Raw genomic sequence first — 19869 nt, 5'->3', positions numbered from 1 at the left:
TGTGTGTGTGTGTGTGTTCAGTTGTATCTGACTTTTTGTGATCCCATGGACTGTAGCCTGCCAGGCTCCTCTCTCCATGGCATTTCCCAGGCAAGAATATGGGCTGCCATTTCCTTCTCTAGGGGATCTTCTCGACTCAGGGATTGAGTTTACATCTCCTGAATATCCTGCATTGCAGGTGGATTCTTTACCACCACTGAGCCACTGCGCAAACTCTGATTTGATTCTAGTCCCAACATTATTATTCTAGCCCTGTGTTAGTTCCCAAATCACTGCCCCTCTTGGATCTCCTTCTCCTCTCTTGCATGAGTGTAACCATCCTTGGCTTCCTAGAAGGGTCAATTCATTTCATGTAACCAGAAGGCTTTGGGAAGCTGCATGTTGTGATGCCAGAGTGGTAGAAAGTATTCATGACTGAGCTTTCTACAGGACTGCTGCTTCCCATGAGAACTCTACGGAGCAGAATTGAGCCTTGTGACATTCATGCAAAAGTAAGCAAAACAAAAACCAATATATATATATTGTATATATATATATACACACGCACACACACACATAAAATAAAAGGAAAAGAGGGAGGCAAGTATTAATTTGAATGGGTGAGCCAGTCAGTAAATATAGAACTGGTTAGAGTGCAGCAGACTGATCTCTTCTCCCGGGGACCTTGCATTCTAGTGAGCTGAGCTCCACGTCAGGCATCTTATAGACTTCATTTTTGCATGTGTGCGTGCTCAGTCACTTCAGTTGTGTCTGACTCTTTGTGACCCTATGGGCTATAGCCCACCAGGCTCCTCTGTCCGTGGGGATTCTCTAGGCAAGAATGCTGGAGTGGGTTGCTATTTCCTCCTCCAGCGGATCTTCCTGACCCAGGGATTGAACCCACACTTCCTGCATCTCCTGCATTGCAGGTGAATTCTTAGCCCACTGAGCCACCTGGAAAGCCCAGATTTCATTCTTATATCTCAGTAAGTTACCTGCTATGAGTAGGTATTGGGATTCCCATTGTACAGATTGGAAAATGAAGTTTAGAGAGTTGACATGACTCTCTGAAGTGAGTAAATGACAGAGTTGGGTCCAGTTCCAGTCCATGTTGTATTGTTCATGATCTTTCAGCCGAGGAAGTTATTCAGAGATGAAACTAAGCACTATCCACTACGTTTCCCAAAATGGGGCTTGAGCTCTGGAGGGAGCTACTGTCTGAGTACGACCCAATGACATACTCATGAGAAAAGACACTGAACAAGATAGGATTTGAAAAGCCTCTAGTCAGAATGCCCACTAATGTTCTAGGAGAATAGAGATGAGCAGGCAAAACCAAGAATATGCAGCTGACTGCCCTGCCTGCCTTCTTGGGATGGGACTATTGCTGGCACCAGGAGTGGCAGGCAGATGAAGGGAAACCGAGAATAATACACTTGAATTTTCTATTGGGATTCCTATGTTTCAAGATAACCTTACACATATTATTCCAATCAGACCTGCCCTTCCACCACACACCCCTCTACCATGCTAACTACTCAATGCTCATTATCTCTCCCTGGGGCTTTATGCATACCTCAGCTTCCTACCTCCTGGGTGAGAGTGAGTGATTTTTGGAAAGGCAGATCTGGCCTTGTGTCTCTCTGACCAAATTCCTCTGATGACATTCCATTATGGTTAAGAGAACAAGAGTCCAAATTCTTTTCATGTCATCCCAGGGCTCTCCTTATCCTTCCTGCCTCAGTCACCGCACTTTCTCATCACACTCAGTATTTATCGTTCCTACTCTGCTGAGCTCCTCATGATTCCTTGATATTCTAAGCACTCTTGATCTTTTGGGCTCTTGCCATTTCCTTTGCCTCCATCCATTCTTCTTTTCTCAATTAAATCCCACTTTACTTTCAAGTCGCAGCCCCATTATCAGCTGGTAAGATCCTTCCATTTACAATCGGTCACTATCCACGCTGTGTTGCCACCACACTTTGTTGACAGTACTGGCATTTTAAATTACAGTGTGGGATGATGGTTTATAGGGGCTGGAATTGATAGTATGTGTCTGTCTAGCTCATTAGAATCCCTGAGGTCAGGGCTTCGGTCTTTTTCATCTTTATGTCTTTAGCGCTTGGCACATTGCCTGGGACAGGGCAGAGATACCACACTGTGGAAGTAAACGGGGATTCACTCTATCAGTAGAAAATAGAAACCACTCTAGTTATTTTAACAGACAGAATTTAACAGAGTCAATTGGTGAAGTGTGAGAGGACAGCAAAAGCAAAAAACAAAAAGAATGACATGACCACAGGAAGCAGTTATTAACCCTAAGTGTGAAGGAAAGAAAGGAGGTTGGAGGTAATCAGATTTAAGAAGTTTGGAAGAGGGAGGTGAAGAGGTGCTGGGAGGTGGTAGTGGCTGGTGTTGGTGCCTCTGCAGGGACAGGATGGGGCCTTAGAACAATAACAATACTCACTGGTGGGGTTGTTTTGAGGATGATATGGAGAAACATTAATGTAAGAAGGTTTAGCACTGTGCCTGGCACACGCTGAGTCCTCCATAAAGGTAAACCATTATTGCCCAAGGTGATGGAGGTGCTCCTGTGTGTGACGCAGAGGGCTCTGGGGACAGGCAGGATCTTGTCGGTTCTCATGGCTCTGCTCTCTTGCCTACAGGGTTGGGTTGAATTGAAGATTACAGATAGTTTGTGTAAATAACCCAGAACAATGACTGCCACGGGATAAGTGGAAACCCCATTCTTTCAGCTGTTCGGTAACCCCCACTGTCCCCAAATAAAACAAAACACAACACTGGAGGCATCTCTGACGTCTCTTTCTTTCTCCTACCTCCCAAGCACCAACCATCAGCAAATCCATTTGTCTTTGCCTTCAGAATATGTGTACAACTGGACCATTTGTCACCACCTCTGCTGTTGTTCTAGAAAGGATTGTCTCAAGGAGTGGAAACCTCAGAGGAACTATTTGAAATATGGTTGTTTTTAAAAAGTTTCATACAATCAAGATGCCATAATTTTCTGTCTCTCTATTCCCATTCCTAACAAAGAGAAGTCTTTTCAATAAAATTTGATTTTTAAAAAATATTTTACACAAATATGTGTAAAAGGCATATTTTAGCTCTATTACTCACTCATGTTAATAGTATTAAAATTTTTGATACAGAGGTGTGAAGGAATATTTATTCATCTCAGTCCATGAAGTTTTTAGAGCCGAGGTTATGAAACTTTTGCAGGTACCAGACTGACCCAAAGTGCTTGTGAAAACAGATATTGCTACACCTTATCCCTAGGGTTTTTGATTCAGTAGGTCTGAGATGGGGACCAATACCCAGCCTTTCCAACAACTCCCCAAGTGAGGCTGATGTTGCTGATCCAAGGACTACACTTTGAGAACGACTAATTGAGAAGGCTGAAAAAGAAGTGAAGGCTTCTTGAAGTCAAACCCCGAGTTAGGAAATCCATGCGCTATTATTTGTATGATTAATTCACAAATGTGTTTCTTTAGACTTTACTCAGAACTCTGTGTAACAGAGCCCTGTTTTCAGACAGAATCATTCTATTACCAGTTTTCCTAGCTTCTAGATTACAGGAATACATGAATAATGAGAAACACTGGCATTTACTGGAGAAAAACATTTATGAAAAAAACTGGAGGAAAAAGGGTTGCCTGAAAAAGAGAGGGAAGTGAGAAAGTAGATAAAGCAGATGTATGAAGTTAAAATATTTAAGTGCCTGCTCTGGTTTAATGAAGGGGCAATTAATCATGAATGCTTTATTAGCTCTCAAATTTGATGTCCAGTATAAAAGCCTCTGGCCACATGTGGCTATTGAACATCTGAGATGTGATCGGTCTGACTGGAGTTGTGCTGTGTGCATAAGATGCATGTGGAACTTTGAAGGCTATGAAAAAGAATGTAAAACATGCCGTTCATGATTTTTAAACACTGAATGCATGTTGAAATGGTAACATTTAGGATATATCAAGTTAAGATCTGTTATTAAAATTAATTATAATCTATTTCCTTTGACTTTTTAAAAAGTCTTCATTGAATTTGTTACAATACTGCTTCTGTTTTAGGTTTTTTGGCCACAAGGCATGCAGGATCTTAGCTCTCCAACCAGGGATCAAACCTGCCCCCCTGCATTGGAAGGTGACATCCCAACCACTGGACCACCAGGGAAGTCCCCTCCCTTGACTTACAAAAAAAAATTTATTTACTTATTTTTCCTTTTTTTCCCTTGACTTTTCTTAAACATGGATCCTAGAAAATTTAAAATCACCTGAGTGGCTCACATTCGATTTCCGTGGGAAAGCACTGCTTTGGAACATGTCATTATATTACAGCACTTGCAGTAATTTTTTTTTTTTTTTTATTCTGAGTAATAACGGCAGGATGGGAGGGTGGTGATTCAAGATCACTGAGTTCCTTGAGGGCAGAATGACTTATTATTTGCAGGGTCTACCCCAAAGCCAGAGCCTTTCAGTGCCTGGCCCATGAGAAGTGTGTGTTTTATGTTTGTTGAAAGCATGAATACATAAGTGGATGGATGAAAGAGTTAAAATGTTTGAAGTATTCTGTTTAAGAAAGTGAGAGTGGGCTTTCAGAAATATTTCCAGCAAAAGTGGGTAGAATTTCAGAATTCTTAGTCTTTAAAGGTTACAGTAAGCTTCAGTTTTCTGAAAAATGCATGAAGGAGAGGTGCCTCATTCTTTAACAATTCAGGATGGATGATCTGCTACTGTCTTTAGATTTAAAATACCTCTTTCCCTCCAAACAACACATAAATATTTAAATAACAATTGTACTGTAACTTAGTAGCTCGTGAATCATTTATTGAATGTACTTGGATTTGACATACTTATCATACTTGAATTAAGAAGTGGTAAGATAGAAAGTGAAAAGTCCTGGGTTTAAGACTCAGAAGACTAGAATTAGAATCTGTCAAATCTCCCATTTATTAGTCACCAGTGCCCCAAAGTTATGCAAGTCTTATGTTATACAAATGGCATCTTCGGTGCATTGCTCCCTAAGGCACATGCTATGGTTTTACGTGTGCAGGATGTTTTTGCTCAATACTATAAGCACAAAATAGCCTTGTGTCCTGGTGCAAACTAAAAACAAGAATGCAAGGTGGGAAGAGGGAGGAGGAGAAGCTGTCCTTTGTTCTGTTGCTGTGAATATTCTTGCTGCTCCAGCCTGTATTAGTTACTCAGCACTGTTTCTGGGTGAGCCCCTCCTTTTTATATAAAACTGGAGAACAACTGGAAAGAATATATGTAAAATGGTTTCACCTAGAATTAAATCTGTAAACAAGAATGAAATATGAAGAAAGCCAGCACATTTCTTTCATTATACTTCAACAGTGAAAAACATTTTGAATGTAATACATTAGAAATACAGTGTCCGCTGCTGCTTTGTTCAATATGGTAGCAACTAACCATATGTGGCCATTTAAATTCAAATTAGATGCAGCAACATGGATGGACCTAGAGATTATCACACCAAGTGAAGTAAGTCAGGCAGAGAAAGACAAATATCATATATCGCTTTCATGTGGGATCTAAAAGAGTGATACAAATGAATTTATTTACAGAACAGAAATAGACTCACAAACATAGAAAACAAACATGGTCACTAAAGGGGAACAAGGGGAGAGGGATAAATTGGGAATTTGGGATTAACAGATACATGCTATTGTTTATAAAATAGATAAACAACAATGACAAGGGAACTATATTCAATATCATATAATAATCTATAATGGTTGGATGCATGAGACAAGTGCTCAGGGCTGGTGCACTGGGAAGACCCAGAGGGATGGGATGGGGAGGGAGGCAGGAGGGGGGTTCAGGATGGGGAACACATGTAAATCCATGGCTGACTCATGTCAATGCATGGCAAAAACCACCACAATATTGTAAAGTAATTCGCCTCCAACTAATAAAAATAAATGAAAAAAAATCTATAATGGAAAAGAATCTGAAAAAGAATATATATATATATATCAATCACTGAATCACTTTTTATATACCTGAAACTATAGTTAATCAACTATACTTATATAGTTATCAACTATATAACCATATATAGTATATGACTATACTTATATACTTATATAGTTAATCAACTATACTTCAGCTAAAAGGAAACTTTAAATCAAGTTAAAATTCATTAAATGAAATGAAAAATCAGTTTTTTAATCATAATGAATGATATTTCAATCTCTCAATGGTTGCATGTGCCTAATGGCTACTATATTAGATAATGTATGAAATATTCATTTCCATCATCAGAGAAATTTCCATTGGTTGGTGCTGCTTTAGGCAAGTGATTCTTCTAACTTATTTAAGCTCAGTTTCCTGATCTTGAGAAAAAAGAAGAATAATAATTTAGTCTTTAGGTACATCACAAGTCTTATAAATCAAATGTTCTTAAAGGTCTATACAAATGCTACACAAGGTGAATTATTATCCTTACTGTAGTCAGTGTAATCAGTGGAGGAAGGTTGGAGTGAGAATCGCTGGCAGGCAGCTGGCTGGATGCTCACTGTGTGTAGAGCACAGATCTTTCCTCAGTGCACCTGCTATATTTTGGCTGAATGTACAGACATGACTGGACATCCCTTTTGCACCATCTTACCTCCTGTTGGTCTACATTCCCTACTCTACCCACTGCTGAAGTAACCAGCTACTATGCAGAACAAACCAAACAGTATCTGGTCTCAGCTACACCCTACTACCCATACTTTTTTCCCCTGGAGCATCTATGACATGGCCAAGGTGAAGTCCCTGAAGGAATCTGTACAGACATTTGGGGCACATGCAGCCCTGAATAAGTGAGTCGGCACCTCCTGGGAAAACCCCTGATCAATGCAGGGATGGAAGCAGGTGGCTAAATAGCATCTATCCCTTAGGTAGCGTGTACGCAGTTCATTCCACAAGGTTTCTCTGGAGGGAGGTAGCAGAACAGAGCTGAAGTTGCCCACAGTGGTGACCAGCTCAACTGTGCACTCTGGATAGGCTTTTCTTCATTCTCTGTTTCCCTCTTCAAAATTCCTCTTCTGTTCCTTGGGACCACTTCTCCAAAATAAACTCCCTGAAACCCATGTCCAGGCTCTACTTTTCTTGCAGGAGTTGGAGGTGGGGGGAACCTAGGTTAAGGCAAGGCTTTGAGATGATACACTATTTTTCATCAAATTTTCTCAAAGTCATTTGAGTTCTGAAATTTGAACTAGTTGCTTTAGTACTGCCCAGTGGCCTGAAGCCAAGGACAAAATTAGTCATGTCAATTAGCCTGCCCATTTCTGCTACCTCTGCAAAGAGAGAGGAAGTTGCAGTGATAGGAAAAGGCAGGGATTTGCCATAGTCTCCATGACAACCTAAATCCTCTACTGTCTTATTAAAGCCAGCAAGTTTTCACTGAAGTGATTAATGTGTGCCCAGTACTGTGCCTGGCCAAAAAGATTTCATAGGACTAGAAGATTTATTTCTCACCTTCTGGGAGCTTATAAGCACTATTAGTATTTGACCTTTGATGTTAGATTGTTCTTTATGTCAAACTGCATTTTGTTTCTTTCATATTGTTTCATATGTTGTAAATATTTGTTTATAAAGTAGACTGCAAACTCCGTCAGGGTAAGACCTACATCATTTCACTCAACATTTTGCCCTAGGATGGGGTAGGGCACAAAGAAGGTGTTCAGTAAACATTTTTTTAGAATTAATGAATGATTAATAGTATAATTTATTGAGCTTTTACTTAGTGTCAGGCCAGGGAATGACAAACTACAGCCAGTGAGCCAAATTCATTGTCAGATCTGTTTTCAATAAATCAAACTGTATTGAAACCCAGCCACGCTCATCCATTTCCATCTTTTCTATGGCTGCTTTCAGGCTAAGTGACAGAGTTGAGAGTCACCACAGAGACCACATGGTCCACAGAGCCAGACATATTTACTATTTGGCCCTTTACAGAAAATTCTGCCAATTCCTATGCTGGGTCATAGGGTTTTAAGAAGCGAAAATTTCTCTGTGTTCCATGATATGGAAAATGTTGGGAAGGTCTGTAGTAAACCCCCACCAAGTGGAAGACATTGTTCTAGAATACTTCATACCAAGGTGCAGAGGGAATCATTTGTATGTATAATTTTATGTATAATCCTTTAGGAAGGAGGAGAGAGCTAGGAGACTTCTCAGCAGGCCCAAGAACAGGGACATGGACAAGCCTTCTACTCCTCTTGGGGTTGTGGCTTCATGGCCTTAGCAGTGGGTAGGAGAAAGCATTCTGTTTCTTCCCCAAATCTCCTGCTCCAAATAACTGAGTTCAAATTAAATAGTCATAGTCACCAATATATGGAAAGAGCATAAACTCCATGTGTCTATTCTGTGTTGTATCTGCACTGAATTCCCAGGTCCCAGAATGATGATTGTGTACAATAAATGCGAATGAAATTGATGTAATTCTCACTGTAATATAGATGAGGAATATTTCAGCCAGGAGAAATAATGTTTGTTGCACACACAGAAGTTATGGTCATTGCCACACAGCTAGTGCAAATTGGAGGTGGATTCACACTCAAGAAGTCCTGACTCGGTATTTGAATTCTCTCATCTCCAAGCTGTCACTAGGTAACTGGGCTCTCAAGCCAGAACCTTCATTTTGGGGCTTCCTTTACTCAACCAGAAGATGGGTGGAGAGTTGAGAACTAACTGAATGATGGGTAAACTCAGAATTAAGCTTGGAAGGTACTGAAGGTATAAGCTATTGTTTGCAGCCCTGGATTGAAAGGCGAGGTTGGTTTAATTGAGGTGGGAAAAACATTTTTAAAAATAGGGAAAAAGTGAAGAAGTTGCACAGTGGCCAAGCAATATAAACAAATGAGTTCTGTTTCAGGGCGCTTCGGGTCCCCATGTCACAACTAGGTCAAAAATCACTTGAATAAAACTCAAAGGTTAAGTTAACCAGAAAATAAAATATCAAATGGATCAAGTGGAAGAGAAAAAGCCCCCTTTGCTTTCAAACTAATACCCTCTATTCGGAGCTGGAAAGGGCTTATCTTAATTGCTTCATCCCATAACAACATTTCACATGGGTTCTCTTTGGTTTTCCCAGTGCAGTAAATCTTATTTTTCTTTAACCCATGGTGTGTTTTTATAAATTATATTATTTTTGTCTTTTCATTCTAAGAACTCTCTTCTCTCTCTGTTCATTTTGAAGTTCAAAGGCATGCTCTTTAAAATCTTCTACCCAGCTCGGTCCCCTTATCTGTGACCTGCCATCTCATCAGTTTTATCATCAAAGCCTCAGTGTGGCTTCAGAGCACATGGTTTATTTTTATTTTTATGTCTTGACTTGCCCTGGGACACATGAGTAATTCAGAAAAAGGTGGCCCAGGGACCTACAGGCCATTCTCTTCCCTTAATTCCCATAATTAATTGCTTTTTAATTGGTGGCAATGATTCTGGCAAATGAGCCTGCCAAATATTTGCTTACTTCCCTTATGAACTGTTCAGCTTCAGCTTCTGAACCCAGACACTTAGTTGCAGATGTGGCATGATGAGCTGGCTTGGGGATACTGAGCCAGATTTTGATCTTGCTGAACTGTAGAGGGTTGTTCTGAATTATGAGGGCTTTTCAGATATACCGGAGTTCTCATACTTGAAACTTTTGAATGTATTTCAACAAGATGTTTTTGAACAGTCATTAAGGCATTTGTTTTCAACAAACATTTACTGCATTTTCTATTTTAAGTGCTAGAGCAGAGGATAGGCAGTCAGATTAAGTTTCTGCCTCATGGGCATTTCAGTACAGACAAAATAGTCAAAGAATAAGTAATATGTACCTGAACAGACAAGTAAATGGTGATAAGTGAGATATGAAGGAAATAAAACAGAATGAAGAAACTGAGCTGGAGTATGATGTTAAAGGTTGATGGTCAAGCAAGTTATTGATAAAGTGATGACCTTTGAGTAGGAATTTGAGTGGTAAGAAAGAGCCAGGTGAGAAAGTGGTTGAGGGTAGCTTGGTGGTGTCCAGACAGATAACATGGTAAGCATATAAATTCTGAGGTTGGAAAGAGCTTGGTGGATTTGGGAAAAACATCAGAGCCGCCCAGTTGGTTGGAGCTGGGTAAATATGGAGGGTAGCAGTTTAAGATGAAACAAAAGAAGTAGGTGGGACAAGATAACTCCTTGCATAGCATAGGCTCCAGCTCTGTGCTGGAAGCCAGGCTGGGTGCTGGATGCTGGGGTTCTAAAGACCAATAAAACACATTTGTGGACCAGATAGCTTGCCTTTTGGGTCTCCCATCATTGCATGTATGAAGCTCCTCCCAGATCTAAGACTCCCATCACTGATGCTATCACACTCATACCTGCCATCCTTTATTCCTTGGTCACCATCATAGACCAATGCCCTCAGCTCATCCCAGTAGACATGCCACTAGGTCTCCCAAATTGATTTATTGCCAACTCATCTGCCCTCTTAAACCCCGAGCTTCTCTGGAATTCACAGTGAAGCATGAATAAATTCTCTGTGTTCCAAACTTCCTCTCTGAGAGGTCCCATCGCCTCTTGGATCTACATGAAGGCTTTCCATTCCCTAGTGAAGCAGCTTCCTTCCCAAGTCCTCTCGTTGGTGTCATCTTTCACACCCCAGATAACTCAGCATCTGAGGGTGAGGGAGTTATGTCCCTTTGCCCATGGTGTCTTTTCCTACTTTGAAAATTCCAGTTGCTCTGAAGAACATTACTAGACTATTTTTTTCAACCCAGAATTACTTGATACAGAGGGAGTATTTCCAAAATGTTGGCTTTAATTATATATTGTATCATTTTACTTTTTTTTTTTTTTTGTGCAGTAGGGGAAACGTGGTTAAGGGGATAGACCTTGAGATCAAATAGCCTGATTTGGATCTAGGTTCTGCAATTTGCTAGCTGTGAGATTAGAACAAGTCAGTTAATGTCTCTAGGACTTGGTTTCTTCATTCCTGAAAGCGGGGCTTCCCAGGTGTTGATAGTGGTAAAGAACCCACCTGCCACTGCAGGATATGCAAGGGACTGGGGTTCAATCACTGGATCGGGAAGACACCCTGGAAAAGGAAAAGTCAACCCACTCCAGTATTCTTGCCTGGAGAATTCCAAGGACAGAAGAGCCTGGTGGGTTACAGTCCATGAGCACGCACACATGGAAGGAGGGAATATATATATAATTATTACCGATTCATGTTGCTGTAGAATGAAACCAACATAAAATTGTAAAGCAATTTTCCTTCAATTAAAAAACAATAATAAAAATAAAGAAAAAAGGAAATAACCTTAAAAATTAAATTAAATTAAAAAATAGGGATAGTGTAGATGTGAAGATTAACTGAGTTAATACATGTGAAGTACTTTGAAGAGTGGTTGGCATATTATTGGTGCCATATAAATTTGTTATTATTTTTTAATCTATTGATTGATCGATGACTTGAGCATCTGGGTTATTTCTTCTCTCCCTGTCTGCCTTATATCATTCTTGGCAGACTTAGCATCCATGATGGTGGGCCATCTATGCATGACTCTGACCTTTCAACCTTTGGCATCTTTAGATCTAGTCATTTCTTCTTCCACTGTATCTCAGCCATCTACACACCCTAGGCTCTCATTTCCAGCTGTTACCTCCTCTCCAAAATCGAGATGTCACACATCCCACTTGTATACCATTACCTCCTCTCCTACTAGTATAATCAATCACTCCAGCAGTTTCCCACCAGAGACTGACATCATTGACCTTAAATTCGTTTACCCTTCCGTAGCTTTGTTACTGTCTCTTCCCTCTACCTCATCCTCACTTCTCTCATTAATGAGCTTATAGTTTATGGTTATTAAGAGACAAAGTTCTACACTGATGTGTATTTGAACTTAAACCCTAGCTTGCCAGTTCCTTCTGGGTGACTCTGAGCATTTGAGCAATTCTTTGCAGCCTCAGTTTTCTCATCTGTAAGATTGGAATAACCTTGAGAACTACAGTTTTCCCTAGAAAGGAGACTATACACAAAAACTATTTCTCTAAGTTCTCCATAAAGAAAGAAAAGAAAAGAGATACACGTATGGTGAATTCATGTTGATATATGACAGAAATCAAACCAATATTGTTAAGTGGTCATCAGTTGAAAATAAATGAATATTTTAAAAAAGATAGAAAAGAGAGTGGGCTATAGCCCATCTTGCCCTTTCCAGCCCCTCTCAGAACTTCAGCCCTTGCCCATGTCCACAGCCTGGTCATCGTCACACTTAGTTGCAATGTGACTGCACAGATGTCCCACCCTCTCACCCTCTGTGCAATGCAGTGTAGATCCTGGGTGGTGGAGCCAAGTAACATGGATGGCAAAAGGCAGTTTGTGGTGGGCAGAATCCTAAGATGGCCCCTAATACCCCCTTGCCCTTCGCTAACCTTTTCCTACTGTGTGTGAGTTGAACTTCTGAATATGATGATATATAGCAAAATGAATTTAACTGCTGTAGTTAACATCCTTATCTTTTGAATTAATCAAGAGGAAGATTACTCAGGTGAAAGTGAAAAGAGAAAGTTTTAGTCGCTCAGTCGTGCCCGACTCTTTGCGACCCCATGGACTGCAGCCCATCAGGCTCCTCTGTCCACGGGATTTTCCAGGCAAGGACACTGAAGTAGTTTTCCATTTCCTTCTCCAGGGCATCTTCCTGACCCAGGGATCAAACCTGGGTCTCCTGCACTGCAGGCAGATTCTTTACCAACTGATCTACCAGGGAAGCCCCTGGGTCTAGGGGTTAGACACAAAGTCAGATTCAGAGCATGAGAATTATTTAGTGTGACAGAGGCTTTGTTGTTTTCTAAGATGGACTGTGAACATGGCAAGCAATATGACTGTCTTCTAGTTGTTGAGGGTGATCCTCAGATGACAGTTGCCTAAGAAATGGGACCGTCAGTCTTATAGTAGCACGGAACTGAATTTTGCCAAAACCTAAATAAGCTTGGAAGAGAAGCCCAGCTCCAGATAGATGAGCATGAGCTTGGCTGCACCATGATTTTGCTTTTGTGAAACACAGAACCCAGATAAGCCATACACAGACTTCTCACCCACATAAACTGTGAGCTAATGGAGTTGTTCTGAACTGCTAAATTTGTGTTCATTTGTCATGAGCAACAGCAGCAATTAGGGGTATAAGAATCTCACTGAGGGCTCTTTGGTACCTGGCAGGACCTCACTGTGGACTGGAAGAATATGATAAGCCCAATTAAACAAGTCTCCCAGAGGAATGGGGATTCATGAAGAGTATTTGCTAACTATTCCCCATATGATAAATCCTGGTGGCTTTTGTTAAGTATGTCATCATTACACACAGCAGAAGTGTATTAGTCATGCTGGACAGACACCACACTCACTCTGGGTCATGGGGGAGAATTTTATAAAGTGACTCGATGCAAAGGTTTAGAGAAATAATACATGAAAGAGAGTAGGATCCTGAAGGTTGGCCATAGCAATGAGCTGTCAGTACCCCCGGTCTGGAGAGCAAGGGGAAGGAGCAAGTCCTTGCACCCAGAAAGAGGATCTGCTTCAGTAGAGAAATGCAGTCACTCTAGCAGAGAGCAGTGGGCATGCATGGGGTAGAGGCTAGACTCAGAAGCCTGAGCTACCTTTCTCTGTCCAGTGACCTCTGGCATTTCACAATCGGAAGTCAGAGGATGAAGAGTTGGCATCCACACTGGCCAAGTTAGCAGGATGGAAAAGTGTACAGAATAAATGCAAAGGGGCAGATAGAGAGTATCTGATACGTGACTTAAGCTCTCATTTCTACACAAGATGCATGCCTCAGAAAGCTACTTTTTGCCAAGTCTCCCACTTGGTCTCTCGTGACTTCTGCAGGCAGTAGGAGATCCAGCACATGGTCTTTGTCAGCTTGTGATACAGAGTTGTGTGTGTTGGACTGAGGGTGTCCCAGTGTCGTTTGCCCGTGGAGGATATTCCTGGAAGACTTTGGCAGGCCCTGTCTATCATGTTGCTGAGAGCTGAAATTGTATTTTTTTTTTCTTTTTAGAAAGTTTTGGATAGTTTACATGTAGCGTTCCTGTCCACTCTTCTTGTCATCATCTTGTTCCATGTCTCCATAAAAGAGCTTCTTGGGAATTGAACATTCTGGGAGTTGGGAGGTGTTGGAGACAAGTTAGTGGAACATAATATGAGAATTTAAAATCTCATGTTAGAATCAAATATTAACTATAAGAATTAGAACTGTCATTACCTCTTTTGCTAGGTCCATAAGCAACTGAATTTGGCTCTATTCAGAATTAACACTCACACTCCCCTTTAAGTATTTTCAACTTCGTTTTCATACCTATAGATTAAGTTGATCCCATATTAGCAATCAAATATTATATTTTGCTCATTCAATAATTACATTTTTAATACCTTTTTAAAATTTCTGCCTGTTCTCTGCTACTTTGGGGTGGGGTTGGGCAACAGTATATCACAAAAGAAGAGAAACATGGTTTCTCTCTTCAGAAGGTTCTGGATTACTAATTTTCCTGGCAATGCACAGCTAATACTGGGAGTTCTCTCCTGTAATATATTCATGAGAACAATAATAAGAGTTTAATATTTAGTGAGCATTTTCTCTATGCCAGAAACTGTATAAGGTTCCCTATAGTTCATTTTCTTTTAAACATTCAAATAATGCCTGTAGATAGTTTAAATATTCATATAATACTACATGCTTATAAAACTCAGGGGCCACTATTTTTAAAGTCATCGACCAGTTCTAATTATCTATTTCCTAGCAAAAAGTTTATATTATCCTTTCTTAGTTTTGCAACTTTAGATTATGTGTCTTCGGCTTCCAAACTGGAAGATAAGGAATTAGGTCTCTCCTGTACCACAGCACTAAACCCCACTCCTGGTCCTGATAAACCAATACCCAGTGTTTAAATTTGTATATAGGATGTATTCTTCATGGCCGAGCCACAATGTGCTGTGATGACATTTTCTCTTTTTTCTCTTTTTTTCATTTTGGTGTGTGTTTCTGGAGATAAAAATTGCCCTATATTTTCATTTGTTCCATGAAACGTCACAAATTCATCCACAAACTGCCTTCTAGGTGGCAAAACGCTGCTTATTATTGTCAAACGCATTAAGTAATCTGTCAGTTAAATATTTTTTTCCCTTGGAGACACCCTTCTGCAGTCTTCTCTCTCCTGCTCCAATCTCATCTCATTGCTTTCCATGCTGGCTGCATCAGTGACCTTGGAGCTTGTCAACTTTAGCATCATCTTGGAATTATCTTCTTTTCCCCTCCTAGGTTGTTTCTCCTGTTTCCTCGATCTTTTTCCCTGGCTGACTTTTTCACTTTGATGGAGTATGGCTCCAACAGCTTTCTGAGTAAGGCTGTCTGGGAGGCAATATTTTGGGACCTTGAATGTCTAAAAATATCTTTATCTCCTTCTATACTTGACTGATAGCTTAGAGGGTTATGGGATTCTAGGCTGGAAATCACATTTACTCTGGTGTTTGAAGATGTTATTCCATTGCCTTGCAATCTTGAATGCTGTTATGAAACCCAATGTCATTCTAATTCCTCATCTTTTAGGGGTGATTTTTTAATTCTTTTATGGCTGCTAACTGGACTTTTCTGTGCTGATATTCTTAGAAGAATTATCTCACTCAGTCCTCACACCAGCTGGTAAGAGAAAGGAACTGTTACTGCCGCCCTCTTAAAAGTGAAGAAATGAGACACAGAGATGTTAGGTTAAAACCATGCATCAAGTAGGTGAGAGAGCTGATATTTAAACCTGGACCAATTTTTATTTCATTACCTGCACTCTTTATCATGATGCCCAAAGACTCTCCATAAAGTTCAGGTTTAACACCATGCTTTGTCTAAGGCCATTTCAGTCCAGTTTGGACCTTCCCCTGGGTTTGAATCTACTGCTGGGGCAGCTCTTACAGCCCAGTCAATGCCTGGCTCCCCTCACAGCCCTCTCCCCAGCACATCGTTGTCTCGATTTTCACTGGGGCCCCCTGTGCAGTAATCCAATATCCCTGGAAACTGACTCCATTTGGAATCTGTGTTTTCCCACCTTTTAACATCCTCTCTTTTCAGATATCTGATATTTGAAAATGCAGGAGTCATGCTCATATTATTTTCTTCGAGTTATATTTGTGCTTCATATTTCTGCCACATTCTGTAATGGGCCCTTATTTACATTTCAGTGATTTGTTCTCTTTTCCTTGGCCACAGATCATACTTTTTCTTAATTTGACACACACATTGAAACTACCTGAGATGAATTTTTAAAAATATCTCTTCATTTTACTCCTGAGTCTCTATCTTGCATTTATATCTTGAGTTTTGAAGGATTCATATTTAAGTACAGATGGAAGGAAAGAGTGTCACTATCAGGAAGTGGAAAGAGCAAGGGACCTGAAGTGGATTCTCATTTTGGTCCTGGATCTACCAGCTACTTGCCATTGACCTTGGGTAATTCACTCAAGGGGCTTCTCAGGTGGTACTAGTGGTAAAGAAGCTGCCTGCCAAAGCAGGAGACCTAAAAGACACAGGTTTGATCCCTGGGTTGTGAAGATCCCCTGGAGGAGGGCACAGCAACCTATTCCAGTATTCTTGCCTGGAGAATCCCATGGACAGAGGAGACTGGAGGGTTACGGTCTATAGGGTCACAAAGAGTCGGAGACAACTGAATTGACTTAGCATGCATGCACACAATTAATCTAACCTCTCCGAGTCGCAGCTTCCTCGTCTTAATAGTGGCTTAATTATCTTCATCTTCCCTTCTGTTATGAGATGTCACAAGGACAAATGAAAAAAAGGTGGAGAAAAAAATGGGAAAATACCCTGAATTCTATAGTAGTCTTTGTCACACTGCCATTCATGTACAATCATTAAAATTTTGACCACATCCACATTATCACTACACTCTTCAGTATTTAGTAAATATCTTTGAAGTCAGCTTACCTTTTGTCTTAATTTGCATACATTTATTTATTAAGGGAAATTAGTGGAAAGGAAATAAAGATGGAGAGACATAAGATAGATCATGGCCCAGAGAGAAAGAGTTGCTCAATGTATGTTCTAGAGAAGAACAGACAGGTGTGCATCTCTGACTTAGGACCAATTTTTCCACTGTATTGGATCAAATAGCAGGATGAGAAGGAAGAGGAAGACCCAAAGCAGTGTGTTGACCCATTGAAGGAAGAGAAACCTAGCCTGAAAGGGAAGATTGAAGAAGGCAGGGACAGTGACTGAGAGACAGAAGCTGCCATGGCGATGCTAGAGCAGGATAAGCCAGGTTTCCTGTTTGGAAGTGGGAGGGTTCTTGAGGAGAGGTGGTAATAGAATATGTGTCCTCATCATTTTAAGTTTCATACATTTTCTTCCTGAGACTGCACTGTAAGAGCAGGGGCGGCCATGAACAACTGCTAAAAATACTCAGTGTATCACATGTGTCCTACATTAAATTGTTTTGTATATTGGACATTATCATACGTATGCATACGGTACTTGGGGAACACTGCATTGAAACACCCCAAGAATATATGGAATTATATATAATTAGTGCTTCAAACACACTTTGACTTTGCAATGCTCCTTCATTCTTCCCTGGTAAATGTTAAGTGGTGCCTATCAACTCAAAATGATCCCATGGGTGAAGCTATAGTCGTACGGTGGCTGGGGGTGGGAACAGGTAGAGGGTAGGCATTGGTAAAACTATGAACTTGTTGAAGTTCAAACTCAGAATGTCTTTTGACATCTGGTAAACATAAATCCTCCCCGCTTTTGATTTTCATTTAGGTCTTTCTCAAAAGAAAAAAAAACAAACAACACTGTAAAGTTCTTGTTCTCACAACTTTGGCTTAGATAGGAAAGGGTCTGAAATAAATGCAGTGGAAACAGTTACATCATGAACTATTTCAAGACCTGTCCTAAAATGGAACTCTGGGGGATAGTTCAAGGCTCACTCTTTCTGGATTCCTACAACTGGAAAGCTGAGGACAAAAGAGGATTAAGTGTCCTAAGCTTTATCTTTGGCTTTGGGTTTCATGCCTGGGAGGCCCGAGTCCACAGTTGTGCCTGAGCACAGGAAGATAGCCCAGCTCTGAGCCTGACCTACACACCTCTAGCTGGAGTGGGGTCATGTCACAGAACACCGGTCCTGGGTGATTCTGAGCTGTTGTTTCCCCCAGGGGGAAATGCTGAGGACATGGTTTCAAAGAGGGGAAAAAAAACAAAAACAAAAGCACTCCTGAAATTTGCCCTATTTCCCCTTCTTGCCTTCCCTCCCTTTCCCTCTCCCAAGGCTAGGATTTAAATTTAAATGTGGGTTCCTTTGTAGAATCCTGTAAAATGTCTGCTTATTTAGTATAAAACTTAACCTCTGTGCTTTTGCTGATCCACGATCAGTGCTTGGGCTGAAGGGGTAAGATTTTGAGGCTAGAGAAGGTCAGAAGTCATCAAATTCAGTCCCCCTCACTTTGAAATGAGAAACGTACAGGCCAGAGAGTTGCCATAACATGCCCAAGGTCACCCACATGGTTAGGGGGCGCGTCCGGCCTGGGTTGCAATTCCTCGCCTCCATCTGTTGTAAATCCTCTTGGACAGACTTTGTGGCAGGCTACCAGGGAAGCTTATTGGAAAGCAGTTAAGAACGTGAGACCGTCTGCAGATGTGATTTTAAAGGTTATTTATTTGTTTTACTGCAGATCATGACTTCCCCTCCATCCATCTTCTTGTTCCAGGGCCAGATTCTACCCTTTGATGTTCTTTGTGGCATTCTCATTGCCTTTGGCCTGAATCAGAAGTAGGGCTTGACCCAAAGCTACTTGTGCCTTTATTTGCTCTCAGAGGACTTCCCCTCCCCCTAGGAGGCTCTGAAAAATCAGCCTTCCTAGAATTATTTTCTACACAAGAGATCTCCCGCTGTGTTTGTGTCACAGCATCTTTGAGCTGGAGAAGACCTCTAAGGTCATCTGTCCAACCTCAGACCCAGTTCAGGCACGTCTTCCAAAAATTTCTTGGCATATGGTCACACAGCCTTATGACTGGGAGGTACCTTGGGGACCGAAGAATATTCTTGGTTTCTTTTTGTAGGTAAAGAAGATGAGGATTGGAGAGGTAAAGTGGTTCATCCCCATGCAGTTGGAGGAGAGAAAATTATAATTCTGGCTTCTGACCCTGAATCTGTAGCTCTGTCTATTGTTTCATTCTCTCTTTGATTAAATGCTTCCAATAATTGTTCAGTGAGTCATCTATTAATTTGTTAATCATTGTTAACTTACTAAGTCCCTATTTTATCCAGTATGAATAGTATAGACAAATCGCCAGTACGGCAAGAAAACCCACACATCAAAGTCTTTCTTCCCTAAGACAATCATTCTTTTGGAGGCAGTATTAGTTTTCTAATGCTGCTGTAACAAATTTTTCTCAAAATTGGCATAAGACAATGCAAATTTATTATCTACAGTTCAGGAGACCTCGAGACAAATTGTTGTTTAGTCACTAAGCTGTGTCCAGCTCTTTTGCAACTCCATGGATTATAGCCGGTCAGGCTCCTCTGTCATGGGATTTTCCAGGAAAGAATACTGGAGTGGGTTGCCATTTCCTCCTCCAGGGGATCTTTGTGACCCAGGGATCAAACCTACATCTCCTATGTCTCCTGCATTGGCAGGCAGACTCTTTACCACTAGCACCACCTGGAAAGTCTCAGGATCTCCGAAAGGCACCTCAGGCCTCCTGTGTCATCTGAGGGCCCATCAGTTATGTGCTTTTCCATCCTGGCTCTCCTTTGGTCTGCTATACACTTTATGCTTAGCTCCATCATTTAATTTGAATGATGGTTCTCTAGCTTTAAAAGTTGG

This window comes from Cervus canadensis, chromosome 12, assembly GCF_019320065.1.
Source record: "Cervus canadensis isolate Bull #8, Minnesota chromosome 12, ASM1932006v1, whole genome shotgun sequence".
Taxonomy (NCBI): domain Eukaryota; kingdom Metazoa; phylum Chordata; class Mammalia; order Artiodactyla; family Cervidae; genus Cervus; species Cervus canadensis.
The sequence above is the reverse complement of the archived record's forward strand: the minus strand, read 5'-3'. Positions refer to the sequence as shown.